Source organism: Opisthocomus hoazin, chromosome 22 (assembly GCF_030867145.1).
Source record: "Opisthocomus hoazin isolate bOpiHoa1 chromosome 22, bOpiHoa1.hap1, whole genome shotgun sequence".
Classification (NCBI taxonomy): Eukaryota; Metazoa; Chordata; class Aves; order Opisthocomiformes; family Opisthocomidae; genus Opisthocomus; species Opisthocomus hoazin.
Window position 1 is genome coordinate 12,417,875 of NC_134435.1, and position 12,591 is coordinate 12,430,465.

Genomic DNA, 12,591 nt, shown 5'->3' on the forward strand with positions numbered 1-12,591 from the left:
TTAGGGATAGGATTAATATCATGGGTTAGGGTTAGCGTTAGGTTTACGGGTTAGGTTTAGGGTTAGGGTTAGGGTTACGGTTATGGTTGCGGTCATTAGGGTTAGATTGATTAGAATTAGGGTTAGGGTTACGGTTGGGGTTAGGGTTAGGGTTTAGTGTTAGGGTTAGGGTTATGTTTAGTGTTACGATTAGGGTCATTAGTGTTATGGTCATAATGTTTAGAGTTAGGGTTAGGGTTAGTGATAGGGTTAGGGTTAGGGTCATTAGGGTAAGGATTTGGGTTTTTGTTAGGGTTAGGGTTAGTGTTAGGGGTTAGTGTTAGGGTTAGGGTTAGAGGTTAGGGTTAGGTTTAGGGTTAAGTTTCGGGTCATAAGTGTTAGGGTCATTAGGGTTAGGGTTAAAGTTAGGGGTTAGGGTTAGGGTAAGGGTTAGGGGTTAAGGTTAGTATTAGGTTTAGGGTTAGGTTTAGTGTTAGGGATTAGGGTTAGAATTAGTGGTTAGGGTTAGGTTTAGTGTTAGGGTTAGGGTCATTAGGTTTAGGGTTAGGGTTAGGGTTAGGGTTAGGGTTAGGAATAGGGTTAGGGTCATTAGGGTTAGTGTTAGTGTAAGGGTTAGGGTTAGGGTCAGTGTTTAGGGTTAGGGTTAGGGTTAGGGTTAGGGTTAGGGTTAGGGTTAGGGGTTAGGGTTAGGGTTCGGGTTAGGGTTAGGGTTAGGGGTTAGGGTTAGGGTTAGGGGTTAGGGTTAGGTTTAGGGTTAGGGTTAGAGTTAGGGTCAGGGTTACGGGTTAGGGTTAGGGTTAGGGCTTAGGGCTAGTGTTAGGGTTTAGGGTTAGGGTTAGGTTACGGTTAGGGTTAGGGTTAGGGTTAGGGCTTAGGGTTAGGGTTAGAGTTAGGGTTTAGGTTAGGGTTAAGGTTAGGGTTAGGGTTAGGGACATTAGGGTTAGGGTTAGGTTTAGGGTTAGGGTTAGGGTTAGGGTTAGTGTTAGGGTTAGGATTAGTGTTAGGGTTAGGATTAGGGTTAGGGTAAGGTTAGGGCTTAGGTTAGGGTGAAAATTAATTTTAGTGTTAGGGTTTAGGTTTAGTGTCTTTAGGGTTAGTGTTAGGGTTAAGTTAGTGTTAGGGTTAGGTTTAGGTTTAGTGTCATTAGGGTTAGGGTTAGGGTTAGGGGTTAGGGTTAGCGTTAGGTTTAGAGTTAGGGTTAGGGTTAGGGTTAGGGGTTAGGGGTTAGGGTTAGGGTTAGGGTTAGGGTTAGGGTTAGGGGTCATGGTTAGGGTTCGGGTTCGGGTTAGGGTTAGGGGTTAGGGTTAGGGTTAGGGTTAGCGGTTAGGGTTAGGTTTAGGGTTAGGGTTAGAGTTAGGGTTAGGGTTACGTTTTAGGGTTAGGGTTAGGGCTTAGGGTAAGGGTTAGGGTTTAGGGTTAGGGTTAGGTTACGGTTAGGGTTAGGGTTAGGGTTAGGGCTTAGGGTTGGGGTTAGGATTAGGGTTTGGGTTAAGGTTAAGGTTAGGGTTAGGGTTAGGAACATTAGGGTTAGGTGTAGGGTTAGGGTTAGGGTTAGGGTTAGTGTTTAGGTTAGGGTGAAAATTAAGTTTAGTGTTTGGGTTTAGGTTTAGTGTCTTTAGGGTTAGAGTTAGGGTTAAGTTAGTGGTAGGGTTAGGTTTAGGTTTAGTGTCATTAGGGTTAGGGTTAGGGTTAGGGGTTAGGGTTAGCGTTAAGTTTAGAGTTAGGGTTAGGGTTAGGGTTAGGGTTAGGGTTAGGGTTAGGGTTAGGGTGAAAAGTAAGTTTAGTGTTAGGGTTTAGGTTTAGTGTCTTTAGGGTTAGTGTTAGGGTTAAGTTAGTGTTAGGGTTAGGTTTAGTTTTAGTGTCATTAGAGTTAGGTTTAGGGGTTAGGGTTAGCGTTAGGTTTAGAGTTAGGGTTAGGGTTAGGGTTAGGGTTAGGGTTAGGGGTTAGGGTTAGGGTTAGGGTTAGGGTTAGTGTTAGGGTAGGGTTAGGATTAGGGTTAAGGTCATAAGGGTTAGGGTTAGGGTTAGGGTTAAGGTTAGGGTGAAAATGAAATTTAGTGTTGGGGTTTAGTTTTAGGGTGTTTAGGGTTAGTGTTAGGGTTAAGTTAGGGTTAGGGTTAGGTTTAGGTTTAGTGTCATTAGGGTTAGGGTTAGGCTTAGGTTTAGGGGTTAGGTTTAGGGTTAGGGGTAAGGGTTAACTTTAGGGATAGGTTTAGGGTTAGGGCTAGTGTTAGAGTAAGGGTAAGGATTAAGGTTACGGTTAGTAATAGGGTTAGGGTTAGGGATGTGGTCATTAGGGTAGGGTTAGGGTTAGTGTTAGGGATTAGGGTTAGGGTTAGTATTACGGTTAGGTTTAGGGTTAGGGGTTAGGGTTAGGTTTAGGTATATAGTTTAGGGTTAGGGGTAGGGTTAGGGTTAGGGTTAGGGGTTAGCGTTAAATGTTAGGGATTAGGTTTAGGGTTACGGGCTAATATTAGGTTTAGGGTTAGTGTTAGGGTTCGGTTTAGTGTTAGGGGTTAAGTTTAGGGTTAGGGTTAGGGTTATAGTCATTAAGGTTAGGGTTAGAGTGAAGTGTTAGTGTTAGGGATAGGATTCATATCATGGGTTAGGGTTAGCGTTAGGTTTACGGGTTAGGTTTAGGGTTAGGGTTAGGGTTACGGTTATGGTTGCGGTCATTAGGGTTAGATTGATTAGAATTAGGGTTAGGGTTAGCGTTAGGGTTACGGTTGGGGTTAGGGTTAGGGTTTAGTGTTAGGGTTAGGGTTATGTTTAGGGTTACGATTAGGGTCATTAGTGTTATGGTCATAATGTTTAGAGTTAGGGTTAGGGTTAGTGATAGGGTTAGGGTTAGGGTCATTAGGGTAAGGATTTGGGTTTTTGTTAGGGTTAGGGTTAGTGTTAGGGGTTAGTTTTAGGGTTAGGGTTAGAGGTTAGGGTTAGGTTTAGGGTTAAGTTTCGGGTCATAAGTGTTAGGGTCATTAGGGTTAGGGTTAAAGTTAGGGGTTAGGGTTAGGGTAAGGGTTAGGGGTTAAGGTTAGTATTAGGTTTAGGGTTAGGTTTAGTGTTAGGGATTAGGGTTAGAATTAGTGGTTAGGGTTAGGTTTAGTGTTAGGGTTAGGGTCATTAGGTTTAGGGTTAGGGTTAGGGTTAGGGTTAGGGTTAGGAATAGGGTTAGGGTCATTAGGGTTAGTGTTAGGGTAAGGGTTAGGGTTAGGGTCAGTGTTTAGGGTTAGGGTTAGGGTTAGGGTTAGGGTTAGGGTTAGGGTTAGGGTTAGGGGTTATGGTTAGGGTTCGGGTTAGGGTTAGGGTTAGGGGTTAGGGTTAGGGTTAGGGGTTAGGGTTAGGTTTAGGGTTAGGGTTAGAGTTAGGGTCAGGGTTACGGGTTAGGGTTAGGGTTAGGGCTTAGGGCTAGTGTTAGGGTTTAGGGTTAGGGTTAGGTTACGGTTAGGGTTAGGGTTAGGGTTAGGGCTTAGGGTTAGGGTTAGGGTTAGGGTTTGGGTTAGGGTTAAGGTTAGGGTTAGGGTTAGGGACATTAGGGTTAGGGTTAGGTTTAGGGTTAGGGTTAGGGTTAGGGTTAGTGTTAGGGTTAGGATTAGTGTTAGGGTTAGGATTAGGGTTAGGGTAAGGTTAGGGCTTAGGTTAGGGTGAAAATTAATTTTAGTGTTAGGGTTTAGGTTTAGTGTCTTTAGGGTTAGTGTTAGGGTTAAGTTAGTGTTAGGGTTAGGTTTAGGTTTAGTGTCATTAGGGTTAGGGTTAGGGTTAGGGGTTAGGGTTAGCGTTAGGTTTAGAGTTAGGGTTAGGGTTAGGGTTAGGGGTTAGGGGTTAGGGTTAGGGTTAGGGTTAGGGTTAGGGTTAGGGGTCATGGTTAGGGTTCGGGTTCGGGTTAGGGTTAGGGGTTAGGGTTAGGGTTAGGGTTAGCGGTTAGGGTTAGGTTTAGGGTTAGGGTTAGAGTTAGGGTTAGGGTTACGTTTTAGGGTTAGGGTTAGGGCTTAGGGTAAGGGTTAGGGTTTAGGGTTAGGGTTAGGTTACGGTTAGGGTTAGGGTTAGGGTTAGGGCTTAGGGTTGGGGTTAGGATTAGGGTTTGGGTTAAGGTTAAGGTTAGGGTTAGGGTTAGGAACATTAGGGTTAGGTGTAGGGTTAGGGTTAGGGTTAGGGTTAGTGTTTAGGTTAGGGTGAAAATTAAGTTTAGTGTTTGGGTTTAGGTTTAGTGTCTTTAGGGTTAGAGTTAGGGTTAAGTTAGTGGTAGGGTTAGGTTTAGGTTTAGTGTCATTAGGGTTAGGGTTAGGGTTAGGGGTTAGGGTTAGCGTTAAGTTTAGAGTTAGGGTTAGGGTTAGGGTTAGGGTTAGGGTTAGGGTTAGGGTTAGGGTGAAAAGTAAGTTTAGTGTTAGGGTTTAGGTTTAGTGTCTTTAGGGTTAGTGTTAGGGTTAAGTTAGTGTTAGGGTTAGGTTTAGTTTTAGTGTCATTAGAGTTAGGTTTAGGGGTTAGGGTTAGCGTTAGGTTTAGAGTTAGGGTTAGGGTTAGGGTTAGGGTTAGGGTTAGGGGTTAGGGTTAGGGTTAGGGTTAGGGTTAGTGTTAGGGTAGGGTTAGGATTAGGGTTAAGGTCATAAGGGTTAGGGTTAGGGTTAGGGTTAAGGTTAGGGTGAAAATGAAATTTAGTGTTGGGGTTTAGTTTTAGGGTGTTTAGGGTTAGTGTTAGGGTTAAGTTAGGGTTAGGGTTAGGTTTAGGTTTAGTGTCATTAGGGTTAGGGTTAGGCTTAGGTTTAGGGGTTAGGTTTAGGGTTAGGGGTAAGGGTTAACTTTAGGGATAGGTTTAGGGTTAGGGCTAGTGTTAGAGTAAGGGTAAGGATTAAGGTTACGGTTAGTAATAGGGTTAGGGTTAGGGATGTGGTCATTAGGGTAGGGTTAGGGTTAGTGTTAGGGATTAGGGTTAGGGTTAGTATTACGGTTAGGTTTAGGGTTAGGGGTTAGGGTTAGGTTTAGGTATATAGTTTAGGGTTAGGGGTAGGGTTAGGGTTAGGGTTAGGGGTTAGCGTTAAATGTTAGGGATTAGGTTTAGGGTTACGGGCTAATATTAGGTTTAGGGTTAGTGTTAGGGTTCGGTTTAGTGTTAGGGGTTAAGTTTAGGGTTAGGGTTAGGGTTATAGTCATTAAGGTTAGGGTTAGAGTGAAGTGTTAGTGTTAGGGATAGGATTAATATCATGGGTTAGGGTTAGCGTTAGGTTTACGGGTTAGGTTTAGGGTTAGGGTTAGGGTTACGGTTATGGTTGCGGTCATTAGGGTTAGATTGATTAGAATTAGGGTTAGGGTTACGGTTGGGGTTAGGGTTAGGGTTTAGTGTTAGGGTTAGGGTTATGTTTAGTGTTACGATTAGGGTCATTAGTGTTATGGTCATAATGTTTAGAGTTAGGGTTAGGGTTAGTGATAGGGTTAGGGTTAGGGTCATTAGGGTAAGGATTTGGGTTTTTGTTAGGGTTAGGGTTAGTGTTAGGGGTTAGTGTTAGGGTTAGGGTTAGAGGTTAGGGTTAGGTTTAGGGTTAAGTTTCGGGTCATAAGTGTTAGGGTCATTAGGGTTAGGGTTAAAGTTAGGGGTTAGGGTTAGGGTAAGGGTTAGGGGTTAAGGTTAGTATTAGGTTTAGGGTTAGGTTTAGTGTTAGGGATTAGGGTTAGAATTAGTGGTTAGGGTTAGGTTTAGTGTTAGGGTTAGGGTCATTAGGTTTAGGGTTAGGGTTAGGGTTAGGGTTAGGGTTAGGAATAGGGTTAGGGTCATTAGGGTTAGTGTTAGTGTAAGGGTTAGGGTTAGGGTCAGTGTTTAGGGTTAGGGTTAGGGTTAGGGTTAGGGTTAGGGTTAGGGTTAGGGGTTAGGGTTAGGGTTCGGGTTAGGGTTAGGGTTAGGGGTTAGGGTTAGGGTTAGGGGTTAGGGTTAGGTTTAGGGTTAGGGTTAGAGTTAGGGTCAGGGTTACGGGTTAGGGTTAGGGTTAGGGCTTAGGGCTAGTGTTAGGGTTTAGGGTTAGGGTTAGGTTACGGTTAGGGTTAGGGTTAGGGTTAGGGCTTAGGGTTAGGGTTAGAGTTAGGGTTTAGGTTAGGGTTAAGGTTAGGGTTAGGGTTAGGGACATTAGGGTTAGGGTTAGGTTTAGGGTTAGGGTTAGGGTTAGGGTTAGTGTTAGGGTTAGGATTAGTGTTAGGGTTAGGATTAGGGTTAGGGTAAGGTTAGGGCTTAGGTTAGGGTGAAAATTAATTTTAGTGTTAGGGTTTAGGTTTAGTGTCTTTAGGGTTAGTGTTAGGGTTAAGTTAGTGTTAGGGTTAGGTTTAGGTTTAGTGTCATTAGGGTTAGGGTTAGGGTTAGGGGTTAGGGTTAGCGTTAGGTTTAGAGTTAGGGTTAGGGTTAGGGTTAGGGGTTAGGGGTTAGGGTTAGGGTTAGGGTTAGGGTTAGGGTTAGGGGTCATGGTTAGGGTTCGGGTTCGGGTTAGGGTTAGGGGTTAGGGTTAGGGTTAGGGTTAGCGGTTAGGGTTAGGTTTAGGGTTAGGGTTAGAGTTAGGGTTAGGGTTACGTTTTAGGGTTAGGGTTAGGGCTTAGGGTAAGGGTTAGGGTTTAGGGTTAGGGTTAGGTTACGGTTAGGGTTAGGGTTAGGGTTAGGGCTTAGGGTTGGGGTTAGGATTAGGGTTTGGGTTAAGGTTAAGGTTAGGGTTAGGGTTAGGAACATTAGGGTTAGGTGTAGGGTTAGGGTTAGGGTTAGGGTTAGTGTTTAGGTTAGGGTGAAAATTAAGTTTAGTGTTTGGGTTTAGGTTTAGTGTCTTTAGGGTTAGAGTTAGGGTTAAGTTAGTGGTAGGGTTAGGTTTAGGTTTAGTGTCATTAGGGTTAGGGTTAGGGTTAGGGGTTAGGGTTAGCGTTAAGTTTAGAGTTAGGGTTAGGGTTAGGGTTAGGGTTAGGGTTAGGGTTAGGGTTAGGGTGAAAAGTAAGTTTAGTGTTAGGGTTTAGGTTTAGTGTCTTTAGGGTTAGTGTTAGGGTTAAGTTAGTGTTAGGGTTAGGTTTAGTTTTAGTGTCATTAGAGTTAGGTTTAGGGGTTAGGGTTAGCGTTAGGTTTAGAGTTAGGGTTAGGGTTAGGGTTAGGGTTAGGGTTAGGGTTTAGGGTTAGGGTTAGGGTTAGGGTTAGTGTTAGGGTAGGGTTAGGGTTAGGGTTAAGGTCATAAGGGTTAGGGTTAGGGTTAGGGTTAAGGTTAGGGTGAAAATGAAATTTAGTGTTAGGGTTTAGGTTTAGGGTGTTTAGGGTTAGTGTTAGGGTTAAGTTAGGGTTAGGGTTAGGTTTAGGTTTAGTGTCATTAGGGTTAGGGTTAGGCTTAGGTTTAGGGGTTAGGGTTACATTTAGGGGTAAGGGTTAACTTTAGGGATAGGGTTAGGGTTAGGGCTAGTGTTAGAGTAAGGGTAAGGATTAAGGTTACGATTAGTAATAGGGTTAGGGTTAGGGATGTGGTCATTAGGGTAGGGTTAGGGTTAGTGTTAGGGATTAGGGTTAGGGTTAGTATTACGGTTAGGTTAGGGTTAGGGGTTAGGGTTAGGTTTAGGTATATAGTTTAGGGTTAGGGGTAGGGTTAGGGTTAGGGTTAGGGGTTAGCGTTAAATGTTAGGGATTAGGTTTAGGGTTACGGGCTAATATTAGGTTTAGGGTTAGTGTTAGGGTTAGGTTTAGTGTTAGGGGTTAAGTTTAGGGTTAGGGTTAGGGTTATAGTCATTAAGGTTAGGGTTAGAGTGAAGTGTTAGTGTTAGGGATAGGATTAATATCATGGGTTAGGGTTAGCGTTAGGTTTACGGGTTAGGTTTAGGGTTAGGGTTAGGGTTACGGTTATGGTTGCGGTCATTAGGGTTAGATTGATTAGAATTAGGGTTAGGGTTAGCGTTAGGGTTACGGTTGGGGTTAGGGTTAGGGTTTAGTGTTAGGGTTAGGGTTATGTTTAGGGTTACGATTAGGGTCATTAGTGTTATGGTCATAATGTTTAGAGTTAGGGTTAGGGTTAGTGATAGGGTTAGGGTTAGGGTCATTAGGGTAAGGATTTGGGGTTTTGTTAGGGTTAGGGTTAGTGTTAGGGGTTAGTTTTAGGGTTAGGGTTAGAGGTTAGGGTTAGGTTTATGGTTAAGTTTCGGGTCATAAGTGTTAGGGTCATTAGGGTTAGGGTTAAAGTTAGGGGTTAGGGTTAGGGTAAGGGTTAGGGGTTAAGGTTAGTATTAGGTTTAGGGTTAGGTTTAGTGTTAGGGATTAGGGTTAGAATTAGTGGTTAGGGTTAGGTTTAGTGTTAGGGTTAGGGTCATTAGGTTTAGGGTTAGGGTTAGGGTTAGGGTTAGGGTTAGGAATAGGGTTAGGGTCATTAGGGTTAGTGTTAGTGTAAGGGTTAGGGTTAGGGTCAGTGTTTAGGGTTAGGGTTAGGGTTAGGGTTAGGGTTAGGGTTAGGGTTAGGGGTTATGGTTAGGGTTCGGGTTAGGGTTAGGGTTAGGGGTTAGGGTTAGGGTTAGGGGTTAGGGTTAGGTTTAGGGTTAGGGTTAGAGTTAGGGTCAGGGTTACGGGTTAGGGTTAGGGTTAGGGCTTAGGGCTAGGGTTAGGGTTTAGGGTTAGGGTTAGGTTACGGTTAGGGTTAGGGTTAGGGTTAGGGCTTAGGGTTAGGGTTAGGGTTAGGGTTTGGGTTAGGGTTAAGGTTAGGGTTAGGGTTAGGGACATTAGGGTTAGGGTTAGGTTTAGGGTTAGGGTTAGGGTTAGGGTTAGTGTTAGGGTTAGGATTAGTGTTAGGGTTAGGATTAGGGTTAGGGTTAGTTTAAGGTTAGGGCTTAGGTTAGGGTGAAAATTAATTTTAGTGTTAGGGTTTAGGTTTAGTGTCTTTAGGGTTAGTGTTAGGGTTAAGTTAGTGTTAGGGTTAGGTTTAGGTTTAGTGTCATTAGGGTTAGGGTTAGGGTTAGGTGTTAGGGTTAGCGTTAGGTTTAGAGTTAGGGTTAGGGTTAGGGTTAGGGGTTAGGGGTTAGGGTTACGGTTAGGGTTAGGGTTAGGGGTCATGGTTAGGGTTCGGGTTCGGGTTAGGGTTAGGGGTTAGGGTTAGGGTTAGGGTTAGCGGTTAGGGTTAGGTTTAGGGTTAGGGTTAGAGTTAGGGTTAGGGTTACGTTTTAGGGTTAGGGTTAGGGCTTAGGGTAAGGGTTAGGGTTTAGGGTTAGGGTTAGGTTACGGTTAGGGTTAGGGTTAGGGTTAGGGCTTAGGGTTGGGGTTAGGGTTAGGGTTTGGGTTAGGGTTAAGGTTAGGGTTAGGGTTAGGGACTTTAGGGTTAGGGTTAGGTGTAGGGTTAGGGTTAGGGTTAGGGTTAGGGTTAGGGTTTAGGTTAGGGTGAAAATTAAGTTTAGTGTTTGGGTTTAGGTTTAGAGTCTTTAGGGTTAGAGTTAGGGTTAAGTTAGTGGTAGGGTTAGGTTTAGGTTTAGTGTCATTAGGGTTAGGGTTAGGGTTAGGGGTTAGGGTTAGCGTTAGGTTTAGAGTTAGGGTTAGGGTTAGGGTTAGGGTTAGGGTTAGGGTTAGGGTGAAAAGTAAGTTTAGTGTTACGGTTTAGGTTTAGTGTCTTTAGGGTTAGTGTTAGGGTTAAGTTAGTGTTAGGGTTAGGTTTAGTTTTAGTGTCATTAGAGTTAGGTTTAGGGGTTAGGGTTAGCGTTAGGTTTAGAGTTAGGGTTAGGGTTAGGGTTAGGGTTAGGGTTAGGGTTAGGGTTTAGGGTTAGGGTTAGGGTTAGGGTAGGGTTAGGGTTAGGGTTAAGGTCATAAGTGTTAGGGTTAGGGTTAGGGTTAAGGTTAGGGTGAAAATTAAATTTAGTGTTAGGGTTTAGGTTTAGGGTGTTTAGGGTTAGTGTTAGGGTTAATTTAGGGTTAGGGTTAGTTTTAGGTTTAGTGTCATTAGGGTTAGGGTTAGGCTTAGGTTTAGGGGTTAGGGTTACGTTTAGGGGTAAGGGTTAACTTTAGGGATAGGGTTAGGGTTAGGGCTAGTGTTAGAGTAAGGGTAAGGATTAAGGTTACGGTTAGTAATAGGGTTAGGGTTAGGGATGTGGTCATTAGGGTAGGGTTAGGGTTAGTGTTAGGGATTAGGGTTAGGGTTAGTATTACGGTTAGGTTTAGGGTTAGGGGTTAGGGTTAGGTTTAGGTATATAGTTTAGGGTTAGGGGTAGGGTTAGGGTTAGGGTTAGGGGTTAGCGTTAAATGTTAGGGATTAGGTTTAGGGTTACGGGCTAATATTAGGTTTAGGGTTAGTGTTAGGGTTAGGTTTAGTGTTAGGGGTTAAGTTTAGGGTTAGGGTTAGGGTTATAGTCATTAAGGTTAGGGTTAGAGTGAAGTGTTAGTGTTAGGGATAGGATTAATATCATGGGTTAGGGTTAGCGTTAGGTTTACGGGTTAGGTTTAGAGTTAGGGTTAGGGTTACGGTTATGGTTGCGGTCATTAGGGTTAGATTCATTAGAATTAGGGTTAGGGTTAGCGTTAGGGTTACGGTTGGGGTTAGGGTTAGGGTTTAGTGTTAGGGTTAGGGTTATGTTTAGGGTTACGATTAGGGTCATTAGTGTTATGGTCATAATGTTTAGAGTTAGGGTTAGGGTTAGTGATAGGGTTAGGGTTAGGGTCATTAGGGTAAGGATTTGGGTTTTTATTAGGGTTAGGGTTAGTGTTAGGGGTTAGTTTTAGGGTTAGGGTTAGAGGTTACGGTTAGGTTTAGGGTTGAGTTTCGGGTCATAATTGTTAGGGTCATTAGGGTTAGGGTTAAAGTTAGGGGTTAGGGTTAGGGTAAGGGTTAGGGGTTAAGGTTAGTATTAGGTTTAGGGTTAGGTTTAGTGTTAGGGATTAGGATTAGAATTAGTGGTTAGGGTTAGGTTTAGCGTTAGGGTTAGGGTCATTAGGTTTAGGGTTAGGGTTAGGGTTAGGGTTAGGGTTAGGAATAGGGTTAGGGTCATTAGGGTTAGTGTTAGTGTAAGGGTTAGGGTTAGGGTCAGTGTTTAGGGTTAGGGTTAGGGTTAGGGTTAGGGTTAGGGTTAGGGTTAGGGGTTATGGTTAGGGTTCGGGTTAGGGTTATGGTTAGGGGTTAGGGTTAGGGTTAGGGGTTAGGGTTAGGTTTAGGGTTAGGGTTAGAGTTAGGGTCAGGGTTACGGGTTAGGGTTAGGGTTAGGGCTTAGGGCTAGGGTTAGGGTTTAGGGTTAGGGTTAGGTTACGGTTAGGGTTAGGGTTAGGGCTTAGGGTTAGGGTTAGGGTTAGGGTTTGGGTTAGGGTTAAGGTTAGGGTTAGGGTTAGGGACATTAGGGTCAGGGTTAGGTTTAGGGTTAGGGTTAGGGTTAGTGTTAGGGTTAGGATTAGTGTTAGGGTTAGGATTAGGGTTAGGGTTAGGGTAAGGTTAGGGCTTAGGTTAGGGTGAAAATTAATTTTAGTGTTAGGGTTTAGGTTTAGTGTCTTTAGGGTTAGTGTTAGGGTTAAATTAGTGTTAGGGTTAGGTTTAGGTTTAGTGTCATTAGGGTTAGGGTTAGAGTTAGGGGTTAGGGTTAGCGTTAGGTTTAGAGTTAGGGTTAGGGTTAGGGTTAGGGGTTAGGGGTTAGGGTTAGGGTTAGGGTTAGGGTTAGGGGTCATGGTTAGGGTTCGGGTTCGGGTTAGGGTTAGGGGTTAGGGTTAGGGTTAGTGTTAGCGGTTAGGGTTAGGTTTAGGGTTAGGGTTAGAGTTAGGGTTAGGGTTACGTTTTAGGGTTAGGGTTAGGGCTTAGGGTTGGGGTTAGGGTTAGGGTTTGGGTTAGGGTTATGGTTAGGGTTAGGGTTAGGGACATTAGAGTTAGGTTTAGGTGTAGGGTTAGGGTTAGGGTTAGTGTTTAGGTTAGGGTGAAAATTAAGTTTAGTGTTTGGGTTTAGGTTTAGTGTCTTTAGGGTTAGAGTTAGGGTTAAGTTAGTGGTAGGGTTAGGCTTAGGTTTAGTGTCATTAGGGTGAGGGTTAGGCTTAGGGTTAGGGGTTAGGGTTACGTTTAGCGGTAAGGGTTAACTTTAGGGATAGGTTTAGGGTTAGGGCTAGTGTTAGAGTAAGGGTAAGGATTAAGGTTTACGGTTAGTAATAGGGTTAGGGTTAGGGATGTGGTCATTAGGGTAGGGTTAGTGTTAGGTTTAGGGTTAGGGTTAGGGTTAGGGTTAGGATTAGTGTTAGGGTTAGGATTAGGATTAGGGTTAGGGTTAGGGTTAGGGTTAGGGTTTAGGTTAGGGTGAAAATTAAGTTTAGTGTTAGGGTTTAGGTTTAGTGTCTTTAGGGTTAGTGTTAGGGTTAAGTTAGTGTTAGGGTTAGGTTTAGGTTTAGTGTCATTAGGGTTAGGGTTAGGCTTAGGTTTAGGGTTTAGGGTTACTTTTAGGGGTAAGGGTTAACTTTAGGGATAGGGTTAGGGTTAGGGCTAGTGTTAGAGTAAGGGTAAGGATTAAGGTTTACGGTTAGTAATAGGGTTAGGGTTAGGGATGTGGTCATTAGGGTAGGGTTAGGGTTAGTGTTAGGGATTAGGGTTAGGGTTAGTATTACGGTTAGGTTTAGGGTTAGGGGTTAGGGTTAGGTTTAGGTATATAGTTTAGGGTTAGGGG